Source organism: Sapajus apella, unplaced genomic scaffold (assembly GCF_009761245.1).
Source record: "Sapajus apella isolate SASKATOON/1434 unplaced genomic scaffold, GSC_monkey_1.0 scaffold250, whole genome shotgun sequence".
NCBI lineage: Eukaryota > Metazoa > Chordata > Mammalia > Primates > Cebidae > Sapajus > Sapajus apella.
This window is the reverse complement of record NW_022437190.1, coordinates 400,580-410,523: the sequence shown is the minus strand read 5'-3', so window position 1 is coordinate 410,523 and position 9,944 is coordinate 400,580. Positions and strand designations below refer to the sequence as shown.

Sequence of the window (9,944 nt, the reverse complement as noted above, 5' to 3'; positions counted from 1 at the left end):
AGCACTTTGGGAGGCCAAGGCCAGCGGATCGCCTGAGGTCACGCGTTTGAGACCGGCCTGGCCAAAGTGGTGAAGGCTCATCTCTACCAAAAATACAAAAATTGGCCAGGCATGGTGACCTGCACCTATAGTCCCAGCTACTCAGGAGGCTGATGCAGGAGAATTGCTTGAACCTGGGAGGCAGAGGTTTCAGTGAGCCGAGGTTGCATCATTGCACTCCAACCTGGGCAACAGAGGCAGACTCTGTCTCAAAAAAATAAATAGACAGCTCAGCCAGGCTGCGGAGGATCGACCGGCCCCAAGCCTGCCGCCCCGAGTCCCCGACCGCCAGCATGATTGCCGCACAGCTTCTGGCCTATTACTTCACGGAGCTGAACGATGACCAAGTCAAAAAGATTGACAAGTATCTCTATGCCATGCGGCTCTCCGAGGAAATTCTCATAGATATCATGACTCGCTTCAAGAAGGAGTTGAAGAATGGCCTCTCCTGGGATTTTAATCCAACAGCCACAGTCAAGATGTTGCCAACATTTGTAAGGTCCATTCCTGATGGCTCTGAAAAGGGAGATTTCATTGCCCTGGATCTTTGTGGGTCTTCCCTTCGAATTCTGTGGGTGCAAGAGAATCGAGAAAAACCAGAATGTTCGCATGGAGTCTGAGGTTTATGACATCCCAGAGAACATCGTGCACGACAGTGGAAGCCAGCTTTTTGATCATGTCGCTGAGTGACTGGGAGATTTCATGGCGAAAAAGGAGATCAAGGACAAGAAGTTACCTGTGGGATTCACATTTTCTTTTCCTTGCCAACAATCCAAAATAGATGAGGCCGTCCTGATCACCTGGACAAAGCGATTTAAAGCGAGCAGCGTCGAAGGAGCAGATGTGGTCAAGCTGCTCAACAAAGCAACAAAAAAGCGAGGGGACTATGATGCCAACATTGTAGCTGTGGTGAATGACACAGTGGGTACCATGATGATCTGTGGCTATGACGACCAGCAGTGTGAAGTCGGCCTGATCATCGGCACTGGCACCAATACTTGCTACATGGAGGAACTGAGGCACATTGATCTGGTGGAAGGAGACGAGGGAAGAATGTGTCCCAATACGGAATGGGGAGCCTTTGGAGATGATGGATCCTTAGAAGACATCCTTGGCCATCTTGACCAGGATCAGTCGAACCAGCTCTCCCAAGTACATGCCACTCATCATCTTACAGCTTTTTGAGAAGATGATCAGTGGCATGTACTTGGGAGAGCTGGTTCGACTGATCCTGGTCAAGATGGCCAAGGAGGGCCTCTTATTTGGAGGGCGGATCACCCCGGAGCTGCTCACCAGAGGGAAGTTTAACACCACTGATGTGTCAGCCATCGAAAAGAATAAGGAAGGTCTGCACAATGCCAAAGAAATCCTGACCTGCCTGGGAGTGGAGCCGTCTGATGATGATTGTGTTTCAGTCCAGCATGTGTGCACCATTGTCGTTTTGCTCGGCCAACCTGGTGGCTGCCACGCTGGGTGCCATCTTGAACCGCCTGTGTGATAACAAGGGCACACCTAGGCTTCAGACCATGGTTGGTGTCGACAGGCCTCTTCACAAGACACACCCACAGTATTCCCTGCGTTTTCACAAGACTCTGAGGCGCTTGGTGCCAGACTCCGATGTGCGCTTCCTCCTCTCGGAGTGTCAGGGGCAAACGCCATGGTGACGGCGGTGGCCTACCGCTTGGCTGAGCAGCACCAGCAGATAAAGGAGACCCTGGCTCATTCCCACCTCACGAAGGACATGCTGCTGGAGGTGAAGAAGAGCATGTGGGCTGAGATGGAGCTGGGCCTGCGGAAGCAGATGCACAATAATGCCATGGTCAAGACGCTGCCCTCCTTAGTCTGGAGCACCCGAGACGAGACCAAGAATGGCGACTTTTTGGCCTTGGATCTTGGAGGAACTAATTTCCGTGTGCTGCTGGCAAAAATCCGCAGTGGGAACAAAAGAACAGTGGAAATGCTTGACAAGATCTATGCCATTCCTACTGAAATCATGCAGGGCACTGGGGAAGAGCTGTTTGATCACATTGTCTCCTGCATCTCTGACTTCCTGGACTACATGGGGATCAAAGGCCCCAGGATGCCGCTGGGCTTCATGTTCTCATTTCCCTGCAAGCAGATGAGTCTGGATGCTGGAATCTTGATCACGTGGACAAAGGGTTTTAAAGCAACAGACTATGTGGGGCATGATGTAGTCACCTTACTAAGGGATGCGAGAAAAAGGAGAGAGGAATTTGACCTGGACGTGGTGCTGTAGTCAACGACACGGTGGGCACCATGATGACCTGTGCTTATGAGGAGCCCACCTGTGAGGCTGGACTCATTGTTGGGACCGGCAGAAATGCCTGCTACATGGAGGAGATGAAGAACGTGGAGATGGTGGACGGGGACCAGGGGCAGATGTGCATCAACATGGAGCGGGGGGGCTTTGGGGACAACGGGTGTCTGGATGATATCAGGACAAACTATGACAGACTGGTGGACGAATATTCCCTAAACGCTGGGAAACAAAGGTACGAGATGATCAGTGGCATGTACCTGGGTGAAGTTGTCCGCAACATCTTGATCTACTTCACCAAGAAGGGATTCCTTTTCCCAGGGCAGATCTCTGAGCCGCTGAAGACCCAGGGCATCTGTGAGACCAAGTTCCTCTCTCAGATCGAGACTGACCGATTAGCACTGCTCCGGGTCCGGGCCATCCTCTAGCAGCTGGGTCTGAAAAGCACCTGCGATGACAGTGTCCTCGTCAAGACCGTGTGCGGGGTGGTGTCCAGGAGGGCCGCGCAGCTATGTGGTGCAGGCATGGCTGCGGTGGTGAATGAGATCCCGACAGCAGAGGACTGGACCATCTGAACGTGACCGTGGGAGTGGACGGGATGCTCTACAAGCTTCATCCGCACTTCTCCAGAATCATGCACCAAAAGGCGAAGGAACTGTCACCAAAATGTAACGTGCCCTTCCTCCTATCTGAGGATGGCAGCCGCCAGGGGGCCGCCCTCATCACGGCCGTGGGCTGCGGTTGCGCTCAGAGGCAAGCAGCTAAGAGCCCGGGACCCCCACCTGCTGCCCCTCTAGCACTCCTCTCTTCGAGCGGCAACCCCCACCCTCCCAGCCAGCCGTGCTGGGGGACGCCAGCACCGCGGCCCCCTGGCGTGGGGAGGAAAGCAAACTCCAACTAATGGTGTATATTGTAGGGTACAGAATAGAGGGTGTGCTGTTGATAATATCTCTCACCCGGATCTCCCTTCACCTGCCCTGCCACTCTGCATGGTTTGACTTCGACCTGGTCCCCCACGTGTGAAGTGTACTGGTATCCATTTCTAATGTATGCATTCATCCAGAGGAGTTATTTATTGGCTGGAGATAGAAAGTCCTACCACCTGACAGGTCTTCTGGGCCTCCAAAGTCCATCCTCGGGGTTCCCCCTCCCCGTGTGAAATGTATTATCACCAGCAGACACTGCCAGGCCTCCCTCCCGGGGGCACTGCCTGAAGGCGAGTGTGGGCATAGCATTAGCCGCTTCCTCCCCTCCTGGCACCCACTGTGGCCTGGCATCCCGTCATGGTGTGTCAATGCCACAAAGCTGTGTGTCCGTGGAACCAGTCCTAGCTACGTGTGACAGTCCTGCATTCTGTTTGTCTCCTGGGGGGAGGTGACAATCCTGTGGGCTGTGTTGTGTCTCCATTTGGGTAAAAGGAACCAACCAACGAACAATGCCGTCATTGGAATTTCCCACCGCTTGTGAGCCATGTCGTATGACCTAGTAAACTTTGTACCAATTCAAATAAATAAATAATAAATATCACTGGGCACAGTGGCTCATGCCTGTAATCCCAGCACTTTGGGAGGCTGAGGCGGGCAGATCACCTGAGGTCAAGAGTCCGAGACCAGCCTGGCTAACACGGTGAAACCTGTTTCTACTAAAAATACAAAATATTTCCTGGGTGTGTTGGCATGCACCTGTAATCCCAGCTACCAGAGAGGCTGAGGCGGGAGAATTGCATGAACCCAGGAGGCGGAGGTTGCGGTGAGCCGAGATCGTGCCACTGCACTCAAGCTTGGGCAACAAGAGCAAAACGCCGTCTCACAAATAAATAAAAATAAAAATATAACAAACTGGATTTCATTCTTTATGAATTAATGGTCTGTTCTTGGGCCAGGTGCAGTGATGCGTGTCTGTAACCTGAGCACTTTGGGAGGGCAGGGTGGGCGGATCACTTGAACCCAGGAGCTCGAAACCACTCTGGGCAACCCCAGAGAAACCCTGTCTCTACTGAAAATGCAAAACTTAACTGGGTGTGGTGGGGTGTGCCTGTAGTCCCAGCTACTTGGGAGGCTGAGGTGGGAGGATGGCTAGAGCCCCAGACTTGAAGGTTGCAGTGAGCCCAGATTGGGCCACTGCACTGTAGACTGGGTAATAAGTGAGACCCTGCTTCAAAAAAAAAAAGTCCATTCTGCCGGGCGCGGTGGCTCACGCCTGTAATCCCAGCACTTTGGGATGCCGAGGTGGGTGGCTCACGAGGTCAAGAGATCGAGACCATCCTGGTCAACATGGTGAAACCCCGTCTCTACTAAAAATACAAAAAATTAGCTGGGCATGGTGGCGCATGCCTGTAATCCCAGCTACTCAGGAGGCTGAGGCAGGAGAATTGCCTGAACCCAGGAGGCGGAGGTTGCAGTGAGCCGAGATGGCGCCATTGCACTCCAGCCTGAGTAACAAGAGCGAAATTCCGTCTCAAAAAAAAAAAAAAAAAAAGTCCATTCTTAGCTCTTCATTATTCATAGAGGAGTGCTTGTCTAAAGTTCTATCATTTAGTTATCAGCTCCCAGTTGTCATCTTCTGCTCAGACAGGCAGTCCTTCAGTCACTGCTGAAGAGCTAGCAGGTGCTATGCCCAGCTTTCCCTCTCTCCAGGGTGTTGGCTCATGAAGACCCTGTGGAAGCCTCTCTGATGCTTTCTAATAGTTATTTTTGGTATTGATCAGCTTTGCTGGTTCGTCTCAGCAAACAATTTGTCTGCCACAAGCTATTTAAGCCACAATCCAGACTGGAAGTTTCGCTTATTTTTGAGGTGGCCTTTCATTTCCTCATTGATTTAAAAATTATAAAAATAAGGCCGGGCGCGGTGGCTCAAGCCTGTAATCCCAGCACTTTGGGAGGCCGAGGTGGGTGGATCACGAGGTCAGGAGATCGAGACCATCCTGGTCAACATGGTGAAACCCCGTCTCTACTAAAAATACAAAAACATTAGCTGGGCATGGTGGTGCATGCCTGTAATCCCAGCTACTCAGGAGGCTGAGACAGGAGAATTGCCTGAACCTGGGAGGCGGAGGTTGCGGTGAGCCGAGATCGCACCATTGCACTCCAGCCTGGGCAACAAGAGTGAAACTCCGTCTCAAAAAAAAAAAAAAAAAAAAAATTATAAAAATATATGCTGTCCATGAGTCCTGGTGCTTCTTTTTAGGGACAGCTGAAATTTCACAGTAGCATTTAAAAAATCAATCAGATTTTAAAAACACAACGTACTGATTTTATGAACACAACATACTGATTTATTTAATGCAACCACAGAAGTGAAAAGCAAAATTTACATGCTGAAAAACATTACTGTATTTGATATTTTTATCGGTGTGTTGAGAAATGCTGAGTATATGATTGCTGAGAAATGCTAAGAGTATGATAAAATTATATTGTTTGCTAAAAAGAATGATGGCAAGGAAAACCTGGCCTCCCCCGCCCCCCCCCTTTGCCCCCCGCCCCTGACCCCCAAGTGGAAAACTGCTTAGGGCATTCAAAAGTAGCAAAATAGTATATGTGTACCATACACCAATTAAAACAATTCTATAAGCATGGGATATGTGACCCTGCCCCTGTGTCTCCCTCGTGGAGAATACTTTCTGGTTTGTCTGTGATCAGTGGTAAGCAGGCACCAGCTGCCTACCTAGTTTATCTTGGGTCTATGAGAAAACACAGAACGCCTGTTTGTTAATAATCACCTGTTCAGAGAGAATAAATATGTGGGTCAGAATCTGCTCCAGGCTGGGAATGCTGTCAGCTTGGAAGGCTGTTGGCCCCCGACAGTCCCACTTTACTGTTCTATCTGGGTGTCTGCTTCTTAATGCCTTCAGCACCCCTGGGTGGGGGTCTCTACGGCCGAGCTGGTCTCGGTGTTGTCGGTGTAAGACTTTAGTTTTGCTCTTGGCTTTCTTGACACTTGGTGTTACAGTCTGAATGTTGTGTCTCCCAAAAATTCGTATGTTGAAATCCTAACCTCCAAGGTGATAGTATTGGAGGTGGGGCCTTTGGGAGGTGATTAGATCATGAGCGCTCAATCCTTATGAGTGAAATTAGTGCTCTTGTAATAAAAGACCCCAGAGAGCTTGCTCATCCCATCCGCCATAGGAGGACACAGCAAGAAGGAACCATATTTAAACCAGAAAGTGGGCCTTCGCCAGACACCAAATCTGCCGGTGCCCTCATCTTGAACTTTTCAGCCTCCAAAACTGTGATAAATAAATTGCTGCTGATATTGGCCACCCAGTTTATAATAGTCTGAATGGGCCGGGTGCGGTGGCTCACGCCTGTGATCTCAGCACTTTGGGAGGCTGAGGTGGGTGGATCACCTGAGATCAGGAGTTTGAGACCAGCCTGGCCAACATGGTGAAACCCCATCTCTACTAAAAGTACAAAAATTAGCCAGGCATGGTGGCATGCATCTGTAGTCCCAGCTACTGGGAGGCTAAGGCAGGAGAATCACTTGAATCTGGTAGGTGGAGGGTGCAGTGAGCCGAGATTGAGCCACTATTCTTCAGCCTGGGCAACAGATCAAGACTCTGTCTCAGGAAAAAAAGAAAAACCTGAATGGACGAAGACAGTCACTTTTCTCCAATTTCTCTGGATATCCTTGTTTGTCTCTTTTGTCACTTCATGCTCTGCAAACAATACAAAGTTGGGATTTTTTTTCTCTCTCTTTTTGTTTTTTTAGAGATGGAGTTTCACCGTGTTGGCCAGGCTGGTCTTGAACTCCTGACCTCAGGTGATCCGCCCACCTCGGCCTCCCAAAGTGCTGGGATTACAGGCGTGAGTCACCGTGCCCGGCTGGGATTTTTTTTTTTTTTTTTTTGAGACAGTCTTCCTGTCGACTCTGTCTCAAATAAAATAAAATAAAATAAAATAAAATGTAATCTGGGCCGGGCGCGGAGGCTCAAGCCTGTAGTTCCAGCACTTTGGGAGGCCGAGGCGGGTGGATCACGAGGTCAAGAGATCGAGACCATCCTGGTCAACATGGTGAAACCCCGTCTCTACTAAAAATACAAAAAATTAGCTGGGCATGGTGGCGCACGCCTGTAATCCTGGCTACTCAGGAGGCTGAGGCAGGAGAATTGCCTGAACCCAGAAGGCGGAGGTTGCGGTGAGCCGAGATCGCGCCATTGCACTCCAGCCTGGGTAACATGAGTGAAACTCCGTCTCAAAAAAAATAAATAAATAAAATAAAATAAAATGTAATCTGATCCTTTCACCACGTTGCTTTACTACCTTTAATGGCTCTTTCTGCTCTTGGATAAGTTCCAAACTCTAACTTCCTCTTACACAAGCCCAATCTCCCCTCCAAACCTCCACACCTGGCTATAGAATCTTAAACCCTAAGGACTGCTTTTCTCATTGGTTTTCTTTTCTTCTTTCTTTTTTTTTTTTTTTTTTTTTTTTTAGACAGTCTCGCTCTGTCACCCAGGCACAATCTCGGCTTACTGCAACTTCTGCCTCTTGGGTTTAAGTGATTCTCCTGCTTCAGCATCTCGAGTAGCTGGGATTACAGGCCCATGCCACCACACTAAGCTATTTTTTGTATTTTTAGTAGAGATGGGATTTCACCATGTTGGCCAAGCTGGTCTCGAACTCTTGACCTCAGGTTATCCACCCACCTCAGCCTCCCAAAGTGTGGGGATTATAAGTGTGAGCCACTGCTCCTGGCCTATCATTGGTTTCTTTGCTTGATAATATGTTGCAATTATAACAATATTCACATAGAAATCTGTTTTTCTGAAGGCATAAATACTAATATATTTGCTAGATTTATTTTCTTTCTTTTTTTTTTTTTTTAAAGACGGGGTTTCACCATGTTGGTCAGGCTGGTCTTGAACTCCCGACCTCAGGTGATCCACCCACCTTGGACTCCAAAGTGCTTGGATTACAGGCGTGAGCCACCACGCCCGGCCTATTTGCTAGATTTCTTTTCCTTTTACATTTTTGTTTTTTCTCCCTCCCTCGCTCCATTTTTTTTTTTTTTTTTTTTTTTGAAAAGACGGGGTCTCGCTATGTTGCTCAGGCTGGAGTGCGGTGGCTAGTCACAGGCGCGATCCCACTACTGATCAGCACAGGAGTTTTGACCTGCTCTGTTTCCGATCTGGGTCTGTTCACCCCTTCTTTGGCAACCTGGTGGTCCCCCGCTCCCGGGAGGTCACCATATTGATGCTGAACTTAGTGCGGACACCTAATGGGCATAGCGCACTACAGCCCAGAGCTCCTGGGCTCAAGCGATCCTCCCACCTCAGCCTCCCGAGTAGCTGGGACTACAGGCATGTGCCACCACGCCTGGCTACGTTTTGGTTTTTATTTTAGAGATAGGGTCTTATTCTGTCACCCAGGCTGGAGGGTAGTGACTTGATCACAGCTCACTGCAGCCCTGACCTCCCAGGTGACCTCAGGTGATCCTCCCACTGCAGCCCCTTGAGTAGTTGGGACTACAGGTACATGCTACCATACCTGGCTAATTTTTGTATTTTTCTGTAGAGACAAGATTTCACTATGTTGCCCACGCTGCTCTTAACTCCTGGGCTCAAGTAATTCTCATGCCTTGGCCCCACAAAGTGCTAGGATTACAGGTGTGAGTCAGTCAGTACTAGGTTTTAAGTGGCAGAGTGGTTGTCTTTTAATGTTAAAAGACATTGATGATTTGGTAATTTCCTGGCACACACACAGGTTTTTAAAAGCATGTACACAATAGGGCTTGTTTTCTTTTTTTTTTTTTTTTTTTTTTTTTTTTTTTTGAAGAGGGGTTTTTCTCATGTTACCCCGGCTGGAGTGCAATGGCGCAATCTCGGCTCACCACAACCTCCGCCTCCTGGGTTCGGGCAATTCTCCTGCCTCAGCCTCCTGAGTAGCTGGGATTACAGGCACGCACCACCATGCCCAGCTAATTTTTTGTATTTTTAGTAGAGACGGGGTTTCACCATGTAGACCAGGATGGTCTCGATCTCTTGACCTCATGATCCACCCGCCTCGGCCTCAATAGGGCTTGTTTTCTTGCTACTTTTGGAGCCCTCCTGTCACAAGGTACATAAATGCAGGCTAATCCACTAGAGGATGACAGAGCAAAGAGATGAATAAGCCAGCCCAGCCAACCCGCCAGCTCGTTGCAGAGTGAGCTTAGCTGAGATGGAACTGATCCTTTCCAAACCAGAATTACCCAGTGGTGTTCAGTCCAAATCGCTGACCCTTGGAACTATGAACTAATTGAAAGCTGTGTATTTTAAGTTTTAGAGTAATTGGTTATGCAGCAAAACCTAACTGATCCCATATCCTGATTCCAGACACTGGGTACTCATGTTAAAAGAGCATCCATCACTGGCCAGGCACATTGCTTTAGATCTGTAATCCCAGCACTTTAAGAGACCAAAGCGGGAGGATTACCTGAATCCAGGTGTTTGAGTTCAGCCTGGGAAGTAACATAGAGAGGCCCTGTCTCTACCAAGAATTTAAAAGATACCCAGGTGTGGTGACGCATACCTGTAGCCTCAGTTACTTGGTAGGCTGAGGTGGGAGGATCACTTGAACTCAGGAGGTCGAGGCTACAGTGAGCAAAGTTTGCACCACTGCACTTCAGCCTGGACAACAGACTGATACCC

At 49.2% G+C, this 9,944-nt stretch overlaps 1 pseudogene across 1 annotated transcript; it reads left to right on the top strand.

Moving 5' to 3' along the window:
- Window positions 1–286: 286 nt before the first annotated feature.
- Window positions 287–3,824, top strand: LOC116545193 (annotated as a pseudogene). Its single transcript, XR_004266227.1, has 2 exons — window positions 287–1,191; window positions 1,226–3,824. The product of XR_004266227.1 is annotated as a hexokinase-1-like (transcript).
- The last annotated feature ends 6,120 nt before the right edge of the window (window positions 3,825–9,944 follow it).